The following is a 19,206-nucleotide window of genomic DNA, read 5'->3' as shown; positions in this document are numbered from 1 at the left end:
CTGAGGCGCACCCACCTCCCCCTAGTCTCCCTCAGCCGCGACTTCCTCTTCCACCTTAGCATCATCAGCGGGCGCCCAAGTTGCTTGGGGGTGGGTAGATGGAAGGAGGAAAAAGGGCGGGGGGGGGGGCGGGGAACGGCGAGAGAGAGGAGAGGAGGGAAGAACTGTTGCTAGGTGATTTGCGTCATCCGTGTGCGCCGCTCCCCTGTCGCCCCCCTCCCCTCTCTCTCGCTCTCTCTTTGGAGTGAGGCGAGAGAGTCCCGCACTGAGAGGGAGGGAGAGCGAGCGGAGCTCCCGGCGCCACCGCCGACAGAGAGTAGGGAGGGAGCGAGCAAGCGAGCCGGACCGAGACCTTGCCACCTGGCTGAGCCCCGCGCTGAGCCCGGGCCCGCGGGAGCCGAGGCCGTCCTTCTCCACAGCGCCCCCCGCCCCCGACCTCGCTTCGCCGCCGCCGCCGCACACGCCGGGGCAGGAGCCGGAGCCGGAGCCGGAGCCGGAGCCGGCCCGGGAGGCAGGGAGCGAGGCGGCCGCGGCCGGGGGCGTGCCGGGTAGCTGTCCCGGGGAGAGGAGGGACCGTCTCCGGGCAGGGGGCTCCCCCGGGGTGCGGAGGGGGACCCATGCTGGAGCCCGGAGCGAGGGCGGCGCCGAGCGGAGCCGGCTGGTGCCCCAGCCTCCTCGCCGCTGCCCGCCCGGGGCCGTAGCATCCCGCCCCGGGAGGGAGCGCATGAACCGGGGCCGCGGCTCGAGCAGCCTCCCCAAGGCCGGGGGGGCGGGGAGCCCGATGTGAAGCGGCAGCCGAGGCGGCGGGCAGAGCAGGAAGCCGGGGGCTCGCCCCCGACCCCGGCTCCGGGACCGGCCCCCCTCTCCACGTCCTTGCCTGGGCCCGGGGGAGGAGATTCCCTCTGCGCCCCCTCCCCCGCCCCAACCCCGAGGGCGGCGGGGCCGGGGGCACCCACCGGGGGGGAGGCCCGCACCCGACTTCTGCTCCTCTTCCTCCGCCCCGAGGAAACTTTTTATAAAAGCAAAACCGGGAGGCTCCCCAACGTGACTGTGCCCGGGGGAGCGGCCCCGGGCGGGCGGGGGACGCAGCCCGAGCCGAAGCGGGGCGAGGAGCGGAGGAGGGTGCCGGGCTTGCAGCCTCCTCCCCGGCACAGGAAGAGGCACGGGCCGTCGCCTGCCAGAGGAGCCGCAGCATCCACCTCTTCTTCCACGGCAACGTGTTCGTGCCCTTGCCCTCCGCTGCTGCCTCCGACTGAGGAAGGAAGGCAAGCAGAGAGGCGGACAGGCTACGCTCTTTCTCTGCGCTCCTGCCGGCCCTCCTGGATCCGAAAGCGTGAGTGATCTTGGGGAAAGCACATTGGGAGGGAAGGAAGAGGTAGAAAGGTGTTAGGCGGTGTTAGGGGGTGCTTCCTGCCTCCCCCCCCCGCTGGTGTTTTACAGCTGCTGTTTCTGGGGGTGGATGGCGTGGTGGGGGGGTGCAGTGAGAAGCATGTCTTACTTCTCACAGGACTAGGAGACTTAGTTCCTTAGTTTAGAATTTCTTAACTTTTTTCAGGCCATGAAATACCTGTTAAATCGCCACCATACCAATTATTCTACCATTTCTCTCCACCAATTCTCCTGTTCAGAAATTGACATGTGGGGGTAGTGGTGGTGGTGAGAATTGAGGAAATCGAGAACATTTGGACCCACCGGTGGCAGCTTGGTATAGTAGGAGTGCTGGATTTGGAGTCTGGGGACCCAAGTTCAAATCCTTACTTTGCTGCGTATGCATGTGACCTTGGGCAAGTCATTTAACTTGTCTGAGTCTTTTTCATCATCGGTAAAATAAGGAGCTGGGTGAAACCTCTAAGGCTAAGGCCCCTTTAATTCTATGATCCTATTGCATCTGGACTGAAAACTAGTGTCTCCACATACTGGTTGGGATACGATGCTGTAGCTCTTGTTCCAGAAAAACATGAGGAAAATAGATGGTTTCCAAGAGTGTGGGAAGTGGGCTGCCCCTTAACGTTGTTGCTGGCGATCATCTGAAAGTGAAATTTTTTTCCTTTTTCTGTGCCCAGCCTCCTGATTTGTGCTATTGCTGTATGTTAACTCCCCATATAAATGCATGGTAGAGTTGGGCTTGTGTACACTAGGTAATAGGGAGATATATTTAAAGCCCAATTTTTTTCATGACTTATATTTCTTGTAATCTGTAGGGTCTTATTCCCTCTCTCTTATTGTTTGTGTTAGAAAACAGTATTATTTGTTGCAGTGGAATTTGAGTGCTCAACTGAAAATCACTTAAATTCTGAATCCTTAGGAAGTCCTCTCATTGATAGGGAGGGGGGCATTGTAGTAACTCTGTCATTTCATGAGCAGTTGTTGCCATTCCTCCTTAATATAAATGACTTAATATGACACGTCCTATTTCAGAAGCCACAACTTTTTTAGTTGGGCAGAATGGCTTGATTCCACCCCTCCCCCCCTTGAAACACTTTGTTTTGTGTTACTAGGTGATGAAACTTGACAAATTTTGTTTAAATCAAGAATGCTAAAGGTATTTATTATTCCTTTTTTGAACAATCTTTTCAGATTGTTTCTGTATTTTAAAATAGTGTTTATACGTGGAAAACTTTGTATTGTGGAGCTCTGATCAGATATCCCTTTAATACATGAATTTTAATGTTATATAATTACCTGATCTGTAAGAATCAGATTTTTGTTGCATGAGCCTTTATCTAGGGAATGTAACAGATGTCATGCAGAGCATTCAGACTGAATACAGAATAGTGCTCCATCAAGTCCAGTATTCTGTCTCTAATTTGTTCCGTTATATGGTTACCCTGCATGTCTTCAAAAAGTTAAGTACTTACCCTGAACATCATGAGCTTCCCATTCAGGATCATTCATTAATTTATCTAAAACAAATTTGTTCGTCTTGGTGTAATGAATTTCATTGTGTAATATCCAAAATGTAAAGCATGCTCCTTTTATTTCCCTAGAGTCATCTTCAAATTTCAAGAGACATGCTCTATTTTGAGATATGACAAACAAGTTATTCTTACTGTATGCTCTGATTTTATTCCTTCAATGTCTTTATCTTTCCAGACTGAATATTCTGTTTTTAGTTGGTGTCCATTTTACTGTTACCACTTGCCTGATCATTTTATTCTGAAGAACTTTTCCAGCTGTACATTTGTGTCTTTTTTGACGTTCAGCTTCAAAAATGAGAATTTTATGCAGTATTCTAGTTTTATTTAGCTTTTCAGAAAAGCATTAAATAGGTCTTTCTATTTATCTATGAAGTAGATGTACTTCATGCTTCAGCAATATCATATTTTTTGTGTAGCTATAGTATATATAGTAGGCACATCCAGGCTTGCAGATAGTATTTCAGCAATTTGTAAACATTAAGCATCTATTATGTGAAAGGCCCTGAACTTAATGTTGGGAATACAAAAGTTAAAAAAAAACCACAGTCCTAGTGTACAAGAGCTTTCTATTTAGGAGAAATAAGCAATAAGACTTAGGAGCATTGTTTTATGTGGTTTGAAAAATGGTAGATAGTTTTAGTCCATATAAAGCTAGAAATTCCACCCTCCCCCTCCCAAGCAGGTTTAAATCAAACCTTAATATAGCCTAAATTGGAGGTGATCATCAGTGTATACCTTAAATTTTTTTTTCTTTCTAAGATCTCATTTAGGCATGCATCTTATTTTGGAGAGTAGCCTGTATTTGGATAGTATATACATTCTGTCTAGAAGGACATATATGTGTAGTGAGTTCATTGTAGGTTAGAATGAATTGTTTACTATTGTTTTCACTGCCATTTAAATGGTATTTCAGATTAGATGTATACTGTGTTAAGCATGATTTTTCTCATTTTCAGTTATTGCCAAACTATTTGTAAAAATATTAGAACTTTTTAAAGAGGATATGGTCCTATCTCTTGACAAACATACTTTAACTGAAACATTGAAAGACTGTATACAACAGAAATGCTTATTAAGCATATACCTAGTTATTAGTTCTAGCATATACAGAGGAATCAATTTCATCTTAAGAAGGTTTACTAGCTCCCTATTGCTTCTAGGATAAAATAAAAACCTCTTTGTCATTTAGAGTTCTTCATGATCTTTCTCTGACCAATCTTTTCAGGCTGATTACATTACTGACACTCATGAACTCTAAGCTTTAGCTAAACCAGCCTACTTGTTTCTGATGCACACGGGTCATTTTAACTCTGTGCTTTTGTACCTGCTGCCTTCCTCACCTGGAATACTCTTCTTCATCATATCTGTCTCTTGGACTATTTAAGCTCTCTTCAACACTCAACTGAAGTGCCATCTCTTTCAAGGGACCTTCACTGATTTCCCCATTGAGCTCCTTTCACCCCAATCATGGTGTATTTATTTCCTATCCATTTGTATGTGTTCATGTAGTTTTTTTCAATATAATGTAAACTTCTTGAGAGTCAGGACTGCATCATCTGTCTTTGTATCATCATCAGCTAGTATAGTGCCTGGCACATAGTAGATACTTAATAAAATGTTTGCTAATTGATTAAGAACTCTTCACATTAAAACAACAACAACAACATCAACAATAACAATACAACCAAACCTAATATTTTGAAGGAAAAAGAATACAATCCATGTAAATCTCACTTTCTGCAAAGAGGCCATTCCCAGGCTCCTCCCCATGGCTAATGCCTTTCATCTAAGATTGCCTCCAATTTAATGTATATATTATATGCACACATTTCCTTTTTGTCTTCTGGTAGCCTGTGATCTGCTTGAGGGCTAGGACTGTTTTTGTGCCTTTCTGTCTCCTGTGTTTAGCACAGTACTTGGCACATAGTAAGCTTATAATAAATATATTGACTAAATATTTTCAATGAAAAGGTGAAGGCTGAAAGCAGAAAAAAAAGGTAGAGGTGGATATAAATTAGTAAATTATGTTGACTCAAAGGATTAGGTTAAAATAGGGAAGCACTGTGGAAGTTTATGTGGCAATAATAATAATAATAATAATAATAATAATAAACAACTAATATTTATATAGCAATAATACTATGTGCCAGGCATTGTGCTAAGCACTTTTACAATTATTATCTCATTTGATAGAATAGAATAATGTTCAACTTATTCCAGGTCCCTGGTTGTCTTGGGGGGGGGTGTCCTAGTAATTTCATTGTGGTCCTTGGGTTTTTCAGAACAATCATCACAAGTTGTAGAAATATACTTTTTTCCTTTTTGACTGGGTATTTATAAAATGTCAGGATAACTTAAAAAGTTTATAGCACCAAAAATTTTCTCTCAGTGGACACTGTTAAAGTCTCAAGCTCTCAATGCTTTAGGATTGAGGCTTTAAAATTATTAAAATTGAGATTTTGCTTTCTTGCTTTTGCTTGGAGAAGAAGAAGATAGATATGACTGGAAGGAAACCAGGAAGTACCCAGGTCAGATCTGCTCAGCTTTTTTGAGGTTTTCTAGAGCAGAAGTGTCAAATGTGGTCCACAGCACTCCTGAGTACTTCAGAACTGGATTAAAATGTAATTGGGAAATATTTAACAAAATAAGCTAAAATATAATAAAACATAGATAGTGTGGGCTTTTCTAAGTAAATAAGATCATTCTGTAGACTTTGGTCCAACAACCTAAATTTGGAACCAGGGCCCTCTACAATAATTCATGTCAGGACCCTCTACTAAAAGCTTCGTCTGATTTTTAAAATTGTGGGCTAGCTGTTAGATCCACAGCAAATTTGTTGGGCTCTGCCTTAAAACTAATTACATGTAATGCTAAGAGGTGAAAGCCTGTAGAAAAATCTGTTAGACTTTTGTCGTGTTTGTTTCAAGAGGATAATTCTTTATATTGTTTAAGGTGATTGAAAAAGGTACATGCTAGAACTTTTTTCATGTGGTCGTTAAGATGGTTGGTGGTCTGCATTAAAAGCATATGGTTGGGAGGGCAGCTAGTGGCACAGTGGATAGAGCACCGGCCCTGGATTCTGGAGGACCTGAGTTCAAACCGGGCCTCAGACACATAACACTCACTAGCTGTGTGACAGTGGGCAAGTCACTTAACTCCATTGCCTAGCAACAAAAAAACTCCCCCCAAAACCAAACAAATAAAAGCATATGGTTGGAGCAGCTAGGTGGCACTTAGCGTCCTGGCGCTGGAGTCAGGAGGACCTGAGTTCAAATCCTACCTCAGACACTTGACATCACTTAATCCCATTGCCTAGCAACCCTCCCCCCCAAAAAAAAGAATATGGTTTTGGAAAAGATTTAGATTTATCATGGGGAGTGAAAGAGAATAGAATGGAAGGTATTGAAACCCATGGTTTCAATATGGGGAGGAACTTATTTTGACATTTAATTTTAGATACAGATTGAGCAAGATATGTCTTGAAACAGGTGCTTCCAGTGGACAGAAGACCAGTGGGACTGGAAATAGATTTATATAGATGATAATTGAAATCATTTGAGTTCCTGAAAGTGTGTATGGGTAGCAGGGATGGGGAACCTGCAGCCTTGAGGCCACATGTACTTCTAGATCCTTAAGTGTGGCCTTTTGACTGAATTCACTTAAGGATCTACAAGGCTGAATGTGGCCTCAAGGCTGCAGGTTCCCCACCCCTGATAGAGAGTAAGGGACAAAGGCTGGGTAATGAACTCTGATGGTAACATCCAGAATTACAGCTAGCAAAGATAGGGAGCAGTCAAGTGGAGAAAGTATGAAGTGGGGTTTAGAAAAATGTTAAAGTTACAGGAGTAGGTATATATTAGTGATAGGAAAAGAAGTCTTTAAGATGAAAATGAAGAAAGCCCTTCTGCCTGGTCAGTTTTCTTTACTTTTCCATCTCACAACTTTAGTGACAAATCAGAAGAGTCTCAACTGCATGTTTGATACTATTCTAATATATACGTTATATATTATGTGTATTATAGTGAAGATAACATCTGTGATTGATTTAAAAGGTATGGAATTTATGAATAACAAGGGGAATAAATGTTATGTAATCCAAAAAATTTTCAAAAATTAAAAATATTAGAAGACTTAGCTACAGACTCTATATATTTTTCTAAAATGTTAACTATGTGATACTTGGGAACCATAAAATATTCTGTTGCAATGGAACCAATGTATAGTGTCACCAGCGTCCCAGTTGACCTTAGCGGTACTAAGATAAGTGAAATTTCTTTAGTGTTATCTCCATCCCAACACATTTTGACACCATTATGTTTTCTAGTTTCTCTTTAGCGTCCAGTGCCACTTCTAACTTCCTGAGGCTTGTTAATACCCTCTGTCTCCACCTATTCAAATCTGTATTACTTCAGGCAGAGATCCTTTTTTTTTTTGCCTCCCAGGTGACATTTAATTATCTTATCTGTTCTTATGTGTAGTAGGTTAGATACCCTTCCTTTTCTCAGATAGTATATGTACACCTCAGTAATGACTTTTTAGCCTTACTGCCCTTCCCTTCCTTATCTAGAATGTTTGGGGACATTAGACTATAATGTGGGAATTTTAGGCCAGGTGAAAAAGAAAAGCAAGGTTGCATATATTTTTAGCTTGGTAGAAAAAGGAGTTCAGGGCTTGGGACCTGTCACGTTATAGCCTTCACTCAGTCTGTGTCAAAGCTTTTTTATCCTGGTGCTCAATGCATGTCTGAATGGAATTGAATTGAAGGTCAGCTTTGTAGGATTAAAATGAATATCAAGTGCAACTGGAAGGGTGGGTGTGTTAAAATAGGGAGGGGTAGTTTTCCCTAACCACTTTGCCTTAGTAGTGGTGGTGGTGGTAGTAGTACTTTTTTCCCTTTTGACCAGACCTGTGATTTCATTTCTGTAAGGAGCTCTTAGGAACTCTCCACCAATGCAGATCTGCACCTGCTTTCAACTTAGTCTCAAGTGACTTGCTATATCCATAAATCCAATATGTGGAGAGAGGTCAGGCTTGAACCCAGGTCTTCCTGATTCCAAGTCCTACTTTCTGTACTTTTGCTGCTGCTGCTTCTCTGTGGTCAATTATATGCAATGAATCTGAGGTGTTAAATTCCATTTCCTCCAACCTTCTGACTCCTAGCTTTCCCCATGAATTGTTGAAAAGTGTCAACTTTGGAGGTGTGTCCGAACTCTGAAGAGTATCTTCTTCTGTGATAAAGAGAGGGATGGCCCTTTGGGGATGGTGCTTTGGGATGTAGCTGCAGAAGTCAACTACAGCATTTAAGTGGTTTTTTTTTTCGGGTAGTAACTCAGATTGACCTTATCACCTATGGACTACCTCTGGATAGAGCCTTAATGTGTCCCTCATAACATATCATGTAGGGAAGTACCTGCACAGTGTCCTACTCTCCCTTACTTATAGAGTAGGCTCCATTGTCATTACAGAGTTCAGAGATTGGGGGTTTTAGCTCTTGTTGATGCCAGTTTTGATATTCAGGCGTTTTTCAGTCTTGGGGTTTTCCTGGCAAAAGTACTGGAATGATTTGCGATTTCCTTCTCCAGCTTATTTTATAGATGAGGAACTGAGGCAAATAGGGTTAAGTGACTTGCCCAGGGTCACAGAGCTAATGAGTATCTGAGGCCAGATTTGAACTCATGAAGATGAGTCTTCCTGATTCCAAGCCAACTGTGCCACCTACCTGCTCCATTGATGCTAGTATTTTCTGCTTTTAGATATAGTGTAGTCATGGATACTCATATCTTAATGTAGATCTGTTTCCATGATGCAAAATGTTGACTGTACAGGTACCATAATGAAAATTTGTACCTGCTGTTGCTTTTAATCAGTCTTCTTCATTAGGTAACATGGAAGGAACAAGAGTCCATCACCTGAAGACTGGAGATTATTGGTCTATACTATGATGAAAATCTCAGTAACCGCATGTGTTCTGGGGCCAAATTTGTCTTAAAAGAAGCTTTTAAATAATAATAGAAGGGATAAAATCACACAACATTCCAAATACATTAAAAACCAAAGCAATTACCTTATTTCTAAAATTAGAATTGTTATAAGTGGGTTTGAAGTAAGTGAGTTAGTCACATAAGAAGATTAGGGTTTGATACTACCATGTCTTATTACTCAAATAATGATTACAGTTTCAGGAAACTTTATTTTAATGTTTTCTACATTGCTATTATTTGGAATATCATATACATATTTTTATAGCAAATTTCATTTGCAAATATGCTTTAAAGTATGTTGAATTCTTAAGTGTAATTTCATTGTTTTCTGGTCAGTTTCTCTGGTCTAGTTCAGTAGTGGGAAAATAAGGTTCATTATGCAGTGTTTCACCTTAGAAACTATTTTAAAGTGTCAAAGTATGTCAAAGATTTATCTGTAATGAATATTGTCCATTCTAGGTTTTTACATGTATTTTTTCAGAGTACTCCTTTTATAGTTTATTTTTTAAAAGGTTTCCTAAGACCTAGCTTATATTAAGACAAAGGGTTTCTGACTGTTAGGAGATTCTAAACTTTGATGTGTGTTTTGTCAAAAGTATAGTTTTCCATTTAGATATCTGAGGCTTTTTTCCTTTATTTTTAAAAACATTCTCTCATTTTCCAATATTGTCCTAGAGAAACAGAAGCAAGCCTATTTTGTCAGAGTAGGGGACAATTTAACATAAAATACTCTTTACATCTGAAAATTATTCAAGTAGCAATGTTCGACATTTGTGACATGTTGGCTTACCAGAGAAAAGAAACCTGGAATTCATGTTTTTCTTTCCAGTTGATAGTAAATTACTGCAAATAGAAGACTTTTCTGTTGAACTATTTTGTAATTTGTAATTTTTTTTTGAGGAGATAATTCTTTCCTTCTAATGTAGGATTGCTCTACTTTATACTGAACTACTTATACTGAACTAACTACCTTCCTCCCAATAATGTTGCCTGATTATGGTACCTTTTATAATATGCTTTAATATAATATAAAATATAATATATTAATACAATAGCCAGCATATTAATATAATAATCAGTACCATGCCTGATTATGGTACTTTTTATAATATGCTTTACATCTTGAGTTTAGTTTTAAAATGTGCTGGGACTGTTTCAGCAATGCTTGTGATTCTGGATTCTTCACATAACTATTTTCCTCTATAGATGAAAAATATAAAATTATATATCTGCTTCACAGTTATGAAAACTTTGAGAATCATCTGCATTTGTCAGTGTCCATGTGACTTGTTATTAGAAAAGCCATTTATTTCTTTAGCTATAATTAAGATACATATTATACATTTTAGGAAAAAGAATAGTATGTAGCATAAATTTCTCCTCAAGATGTTTGCCTACACTGTGATTTAGTATAGATACCAAATAGATATTCTGAGCGAATCTACTTGCAGTTTAATCCTTTTAAAGTAAGAGCTTGAAAAGTAACAGCAACAAAGTCCAGCTTAATTGTCTGATTCTCTTGCCTTTGCTTTGGCTATGTGAAAGAAAGAAGCTGATCGTTCTGCTTTAAGATTTACAAAGTGCCTTATGTACATTGTCACATTTGATCCTCACAACAATCCTGCAAAGTACTATAGATATCATTATCTCAGTTTTTCGGATGAGAGGCAGCATGGGATAGTGGATGGAGAACTGGCTTCTGAGCCAGGAAAAATCTGAGTTTGAGGCCCATTTCTGACACATGCTGGTTGTCACATAACCTCTTAGTGCCCTCGACTGCTCTCTGATAACTGTAAGTTGCAGAGAACTGCGTTGGTAGAGGGAGTTTTCTCAATTGAGAGTTCCCTATACCAGTGAAATCACAAATCTAGATCCCTATTTTACAGATAAGAAAACTGAGGTTCAGAGAGTTTAAGAAATTAAGTATCTGAAGTGTATGACATAGTGTTCTGTATGTGGAATCATAACTAAAGGAGAACTAATAGAACTCTTCAGATGTACCATCCTCCTTTATAGCTGAAAAATAACTTAGAAATCCAGGTTACTATAGAAAGGAGGATAGCATTTATTCTAGATAAATTTGCTGACCCCTTTGGTGACTTGTCTAAAGTTTAGAAGATGTTAATAAAAGATTCTAAAAGGGATTTACCTGTACCTTTTCTAAAAAACTTTTAGAAGCAGGATTGACAATTTTGGTAAGTGTTATTTTTGGTCACTCAACTCAGCAAGTTGTAACAATGCATGCTTGCGCATCAGAACCTGTACCTCAACCTTTCTTTACCTCTGGCCAAGAAGGTAGCTTTTTCTTTATTTAGTCTACAACATCCTGGTGCAGCCTGCCAACAAAAGTGTCAATACCAAATGTGAAGAAGTTTACAGGCATGATCTTACTAACGGGGAGTAATGGCAAACCACGTTTTCTTCTTAGATAGGCCTATAAAATTCAGGATATTACTTCAGTATTTCAAAAGATGTATTATTTTACTACATGGATTCTCTCATTACTGACATAGTTCAAAACCCTTCCACATCCTTACTAAGTAGTTTCATAAAATGCTTTGGCCAAAAAAACCCTTCACCAGTTGACCAACTACTTAGCTAGGATAATTTTTGAAGAATAGGAACTCTATGGCTGGACCCATACTTGGAGACTTTTCTGGTTACTGCAGGACCTGCGAGAGTCTGAATTCTCTTTTGATAGTTTTTGACAGTTCAGGATCCTATATTTCGTGTTGAGACACTGGAATAAAACATTAGTGGATTTTCAAGACTTTAGAAAAGGTAACTTTTATATGCATTTCTAGTGGCCTGAAGTAGTTAATTCAAAGTTAGAATGAACAGATTGATTATTTCTTTGTATTGATAGGATGTAGATAATCCATTAATAAATATAACTCATAGGAACTGACAACTGAATATTAACTAGCTGCTCATCTGTATAACAAATATGTGAGAGGCAGTATGTTGTAGTGATTGGGTATCATCACACAGATTTCTGGACTTGGAGTTGGAAAAATAAGGTTTTTAATCCATCCTTATTGTGTAATATCTGTATGATTGTGGTCAAGCCTCTCTCTGAGCCTCAGTTTTGTCTTCTTAATATTCTTCTTTACCCACTGAAACGACAGGTAAAATACCATAAAAATGGCTAAAGCAATTACACATAAAAATAAACCAAAGTGTAAAAATAAGAAAAGTGAAGAAAAGTTCATACAATAAATACAGTTTGAGAAATTGCTGTGGAGCTACTGAAAAAGCTCAAGTACTAGAAATAACTCAGATAAAAAATAAGTACAAGATTACCTGAAGGATGTCCTTAAGTAAATATGGCACATTTAAAGAAATTAATCAGGAATAATACTGGTAAGAAAAAACAAATAAGAGCTTGTCAGAATTAAAAAATCATACAGGCACTCAAGCAAGAATTAAGATGCTTAAACATTGGGAGGAAATGTTGAAGATGGTAAACTATGGAAAATATAATTGAAAATTTGAAAAAAATCAATAGAACTAACTAATAGTTAACTTTCTATAGTGACTCAGAAAAGCAAAATTATCTAGAGAATTGAGCATGTAGGATCAAATGATAGACTGGAATATAGATCAGGACACAGCAATCTCAGGTTTACTGATATACCCCTAAATTTAGAAAATCAAAAAAATCAGACCATGATATTCCAGGAAATCAGAGAAAACCCCTCATCATTAGCGAAAACTAGTAACAGTATACATATAGAAGGTATATAACTCTAATAACTATTTTGAGGACAGCCTAAATTTATCTGTATTTTTACATATATTATGTGTATGTGTATGTACATGTACACACACATATGTATTATTTTATTTATATATACTTTTATAGTAATCTGTCTTAAATACAAATGGAACAGATTTTCAAGGACAGGGAAAAATGTACATATTATACTTAGATATATTTTATATATTAGATATGCATAATTTTTCTCCACTTTTTTCTTACATTTGGATATAAAGGAAATAAATCAACGGAGAGCTTTTATTGCAAACTTCAGAAAGGTTTTCAGTACATCAATCTGGTTTTAGTATTTTTTTCTTAGAGAAATAAAAAACTTTCAAACTATTTTTAAAATTAGGAGCTAAGAACCTAACTTGTAGCATAATATAGACATACTAAAAATATGTTTCAGTTCTGTATCATGGCTAATTAAGAGGTATATTAAAGAGGGAATGGGACTTGTTTAGTGGAGTGAGAAGAATTAGAAGTTAGAGATGAGGGGAGAAGAGGAAGGCACTACCTCTGTACAGTTTTAGAGAGGTTGAGGATCACAGCCTTCAGCTTTTAGAGCCCAGATGGAGAGCTGCAAGGGTCTTCATAGGCCATCTAGGCCAACCCTCTCATTTTACAAATAAGGAAGCAAAGGCCCAGACAGGCTAAAGAATCTTGCCCAAAGTCACACAGTTTGTGTGTCCAAATTATTGAAAGATAATAATTGTTAGGATTTCAAAACAAGTTAGCAAAATTCCCAGGAATTCTTGGGAATTCCCAGAATTGTTAGTTTTTCCATATTTTTTCATAACATTTTATTTATGTGTTTTAAAATAATGAGTGACCAATAGTAATGAGTAGTGAATCATTTTTCTGTGATAGGGTTGTTCTAAAAGTTTTAGAGTTTTCTGAAAAAAATAAAACCCATAAAAATGCAATCTGATGTAATAATAAATGTGCGATCTTATTATTATGAACCAGTATATTATGACAACAATTTAAAATATCTGGCAATGAACTGACATTTCTTTAGTTTTATCTTTTTTTTTCCCCTCTCTTTTCTTTTTTTAGTCAGGGTTAAGTGACTTGCCCAGGGTCACACAGCTAGTAAGTGTCAAATGTTTGGTCTGAAGCCACATTTGAACTCAGGTCCTCCTGACTCCAGGCTGGTGCACTATCCACTGCGCCACCTACCTGCCCCCTTGAACTGATATTTCTTAAAGATACCTTTCTCGAAGTACTTTCAACATTCTTTATATTTTTTATAGATAGTTTAAAAATTGTTCAACAAACAATAAATGTTAAGTTTAGTAGCATTTACATAGAGTTGTAGCCTGTAGCAAATATTCAAACACTAAAACAGTGTTTGAAAACCAGCAAACCTTACTGGGTAGTAGTCATATAACAGAACATAACAGATCATATAGCTAGGTTAATACACTATATAGAATCATGTGTTGAAATTGCTAATTTAGGGATGTATTCACTTTGGAATACCACTCACAGGATTTGTTTTATATTATGCGTGTAAATTTATTAACTTTATTTTGTTTGGAAGAATGACATGCCATTGAAGCAGACAGGGCCATGATCATACATTTATAATATGGCAACAGTTACAAGCAAGATTGACTGATTAGATCATGAATGCTTTTCTCCAGTGTGCTCCTGAGTTCCCAGAAAAGTCTACTTAAACTTTGACTCTTCATGTCAGCACTTTCAGCTCTTGCTTTTTGACTAGATGTCGGTTTATTGCTTTGAACCAACAACATATCTCAATGCTGATTGTTAACCTTTAATTCTCATAGGAAAATCATAAAATTTTCTCCCAATTTCTTGACTGATTTTTCTTGGGATTTGGAAGAACATAGAAATTTTCCAGGAAATACTGAGCAGGAATTCCCATGTGGAAGTTTTATATATAGGAAGTAGTCATCAGAGGTAGGATTTGATTCCAGATCCTTTGACTCCAGAGCCACTACTCTTTAAAATTATTTTATCTCAATTGACAAGCACTTATTTTCTCTCTCTATCACTCCCTCCTCCCCACTTGAGAAGGAAAACAAAGAAAGAAACAAAGCCTTTGTGACAAATTTGTATAGTCAAGCAAAACAAATTCCCATATCATCCATGTCTAAAAATGTGTGTGTCTTTCTCTGAGTTCATTATCTTTGTCAGTTGAAAGATAACATTCTTCATCAGCCCTTTGAAATTGTGGCTCCTTACATTGATCAGAATGAAATCTTTCAAAATTGGTCCTTTATATAATGTTGTATAAGTTTGCATTTCATCTATCAATTGGGCTGGAACCAATAATGATATTTTACATAATTTTAAGTTTGAATAGTGTGAATTTGGATACATGCAACCATTTCATGGAATCTTTATTCTCAGTAATTGAGACCTAGTTGTTTTTCTGGTTTAGTTTGTTTCACTCTGTAACAGTTTATCTAAGTCTTCCCAGGTTTCTTTGAAACTTCCTATTTATCATTTCTAGTGGAACAATAATATTATAATAATATATGACTTTTAAATTTTAACTTAATTAAAATTTTAAGATGCTAAATATCACTTTTAAAATTCAATTTTATTTTGTTTTGAGTTCCAAATTCTCTTTCTTTCCCACCCATCCTTTACCCATTAAGAAAGGAAGAAATATAAAACAAACATGAAGGCATGAAAAAACAAATTTCTACATTAGCTATTATAAAAAAAAACCCAAGAAAATAAAGAGAAAAAATATTCTTCATTGTTCACTCTGAGTCCATCAGTTTTCCCTCTGAAGGTGGATTAACATTTTTTCATCATGAGTCCTTTGAACTCTGGTGATTCATTGTGTGGATCAGTTATTAAGTCATAGCTGATCATATTCACAACATTGCTGTTACTGTGTAATTTGTTCTCCTGGTTCTGCTCACTTTATTTTGCATCAGTTCATGTAAGTTTTCCCAGGAGTAAATGGGTAAAGAGAAGTTGAAAATTGGGGGAAGAGGGGATGTAATCAAGAAGCAAATTGCTAGAGGAGAAGAAATTATTGGATCAAGGCCTCAAGTACAGGGATTGGCCTTGGCAATGAGGTAGACCATCATCTCTGAGACAGGAACAAAGGATGAAAAGATGAGGAATGATGGTGAGATGATTTGAAGTATGGAATCAGGTAACTTATGATAGATAGCCTTAGTCTTAGAGGTGAAATATTATGTGAGGACATCTGGAGGGGGAGAGAGTTGTAGTTCACAGCCTATAAAGACAGCTTAATACATACACACATATATACATACTACAGACATATGTGTATATATCTGTGCATCTACATAAATAAATAAATAAATACATGTCTTAATAAACAGTTGTATCTTTGAAGGGAGGAAAGGGAGTAAGGTGTGTACTATATGCCAGGCACTGTGCTAAGTCGTTTTTTTTTAATTTTAGTTTTTTCCCCAATTACATGTAAAAATGATTTTTAACATTCCTTGTTAGATTTTGAGTTCTAAATTCTCTATCCCTTCCTCTTTCCCCTCCTCCCTGCCTGGGACAATAAGCAGTCTGATATAGATTGTGCATGTATAATCATGTAAAACAAAAAAGAAAGCGAAAAACGGCATGCTTCAATCTATATTCAGACATCAATTCTTTCTCTGGAGGTGGGTAGCATTTTTTATCATGAATCTTTCAGGATTGTCTTACATTATTGTATTGCTGAGAATAGTTAAGTCATTCACAGTTGTTCATCGTAAATATTGCTGTTACTGTGTACAGTGTTCTTCTGGTTCTGCTCACTACACTCTGTATGAAGTTCATATAAATTTTTCCAGGTTTTTCTGAATTCATCTTGCTCGTCATTTCTTATGGCACAATAAAATTCCACTGCAATCATATTCCACGACTTGTTCAGCCGTCCCCCAATTGATGAGCATCTCCTCAATTTCAAGTGGTTTTTTTTAAACAAATGATACTATATTTAATTCTCACAACAACTATGTGAGGTAGATGCTATTATTATCCTCATTTTACAATTGAGGAAACTGAGGCAAACAGAGATTAAGTGGTTTGCCCAAGGTTACACAGCTAGTAAGTGTCTGAGACTGGATCTGAACTCGAGTCTTCCCGACTCCAGGCCTAGCGCTTTATCCACTGCTCCAGCCCCTGACTCCAACTCAGCACAGTGCCTGCACATAGTAGGCTCTTAATAAATTTTTTACTGAATATGTATTGAATGTTTTATAGCTTGCATAGTGTTTTTCTCGCAGCCCTGTGAAGTAGGTAGTTGAAGTGTTAACTCCTTTTATAATGGGTGAGGAAGCTGAGACAGAGAAAGATGAAGTTACTTGGCCATGATCGCATTGCTAGTAAGAATTAGAACTGGAATTTTACTCCAGATTTTCTGACTCAACATCCTATGCTCTTGCCATTAATCTCACTTCATGCTGCTCACCTTTTGTTTGGTAGTCTTCATTTCTTATGCATAGTTAGTACTTTGTTATCTATAATTTACTCAATATTTAGTTGTTACATCTATCTTGTCTCTCTGTAATTCAATTTTAAGGCTTTGAGCACATGTACCATATTCTCTATTTCTTATTTCTGCATACTTTCTGTGTATATAGTAGGTTCTTAGCAAATACTTGATGAGGTATTGAATTGAAGTTGACAGTTTAATTGATAGTGACTCATGTGGAGCATATTATTATTTGCATGATTCCTGATAGAATTAAAAGCATGGATTTTCAAGCTCTGGATAACTATGCTATCAGTGTACATTTGAGTACTATGTATAGTTGCACAAATGCTGTGCAAAATTTAATTAAGTCATATGTAACATGAACAAGAGACAAGAATGGATAAATCATACTTTTTTTTTTAATAGAAAGATAAGCTCATAGTTGTCACTGTCTTTTCCTTTCAGTAGTATGGCATGGCAAATCAATCAGAATAGAGGGATGCAGAGAACCTTCTTGTTTAGAATGAAAAAATAGTTAGGAGTGATCTCTACTGATTTTCTTTTTAATAGTAAATTTTAAATAATTGTCTAATGTTGAGGATAGGGGCTCAAGATTACAGAGACCAAACATACATTAAAATTAGACTAATTTATTGATTATATGTGGTTGATAGAAGCAGTAGAAGATGTTTGTGGCATTACTGTGCATGGTAATGTGATGGGGGATTTTTCAAGTAACATTCAGTCGACTCACTTCTGGGAGAGGAAAATGGTCTCTGGCTTCAGAGGACCAATGGTAAAGAATGTTACCCACCTCCTCACAGAGGTGATGGAATAAATACTGTGTGCAGAATGATATAAATATTTTTGGATATGGTCATTGAGGGAATTTATTTTGTCTGACTATACATATTTGTTTCAAAGGTTTTGTTTTTCTTTTTTAATTTATCAGTGGGGAGAGGGAGAGGCAAAAGGAGAGAAAATAAATGCTTGTTTAAAAACATGGATAGAAGAGAAAATCTCTGGCTCTGAAGGGCTTGAAATTTTGAAGAGGAAGTGTGGAAAACATTTTTTTCTTCCTATTTTAAAAGAGCAGCTCCTGGTTTTTAAGTTAACAAATTGATTTTTTTTTTTGCTTTTGTTTTGTTAATCTTACTTGCTTTTCAGACAAAATATATTGTTATATAACATTCAAATTTATATATTCAGATATGTACCTACTCATATTTTACTTTGGACTGCAGATTTTATTTTGAGCAATATTCATTTTCCATCCATTTTGTTTTTTAAGTCTGGATGATTCGACTAATTTTTTTTTTTTTTGCACTAATATGAATGAGGAGGCTTTTGTGGTGTTCTAGGGCTTGAAGCAATTAGTATGCTATTATTTGCAATTAAGGCCATATGGAAAATCTCTGCATTGGTAGGAAATCCCACATGAACTTTGTGCATACATCATAAATATATTTATAAATATGTACTGTAGAGTGTTTGCTTTCCACTATGGCCATGGATTTTACCAGCACCGGGATGAGATATGGGTTCATGGAGAATAGAGTTTCTAGGACTGTTGGACCAAGGACTCTGGTCAAGTTTTACTCAATGCCCTGGAGGAGCTTTCTTTGGCAACTTAAATGTCTCCTGACTTTGGTGTTTTATGTTAAGGCATACTATTTATGGAGAGCAGTGGAGTAACAGGCAAAAAAATACTTTTTCATGTTAAGAGGTTAAAATTATGCTCTGTTGCCTTTTTGGGATCTTTTTTAATTGTGTTGGGTTGTGAAAATAAAGGATTATATCTTTACTTCTGAACTTGGAGCGGAATGGGTTAAAATTAGAAGAGCCAGAACCTAGTTTGCTTGCCCTTTTAAGGCCAAGCTCTTGCAAAGGAAATTTCTGGAGCAGGGATTCTTTCTCTTAAAGTCTTGATGTTTCTTCCACTTGCTTCATTTTTACTTTTCAATCTCCTGAGATTTTGTAAGGGTTTTCAATAAGAAATCAGCAAGAATTATTTGTTGTGTATATTACAGGTACCTTTTTTTTCCCTGGAGATTGTCTTGTTAGGAGTAGTTGGTCTGCAGCATTAAAGTTTTTATGGTTTTTGGTGACCCCAGTTGG

At 37.8% G+C, this 19,206-nt stretch overlaps 1 protein-coding gene across 2 annotated transcripts in view; it reads left to right on the top strand.

Moving 5' to 3' along the window:
- Window positions 1–1,148: 1,148 nt before the first annotated feature.
- FBXW7 (F-box and WD repeat domain containing 7) overlaps window positions 1,149–19,206 on the top strand; it is a 262,753-nt gene continuing 244,695 nt past the window's right edge. The window contains exon 1 of one of the 2 annotated variants that reach the window (XM_027866990.1): window positions 1,149–1,333. The gene's annotated coding sequence lies outside the window, so the exon portion shown is untranslated. The remainder of the gene's footprint in view (window positions 1,334–19,206) is intronic. The other variant, XM_027866987.1, reaches the window with a different exon arrangement.

This window comes from Vombatus ursinus, unplaced genomic scaffold (genome assembly GCF_900497805.2).
Source record: "Vombatus ursinus unplaced genomic scaffold, bare-nosed wombat genome assembly UNPS02014784.1, whole genome shotgun sequence".
In the NCBI taxonomy this organism is placed as follows: domain Eukaryota; kingdom Metazoa; phylum Chordata; class Mammalia; order Diprotodontia; family Vombatidae; genus Vombatus; species Vombatus ursinus.
The sequence above is the reverse complement of the archived record's forward strand: the minus strand, read 5'-3'. Positions and strand labels throughout refer to the sequence as shown.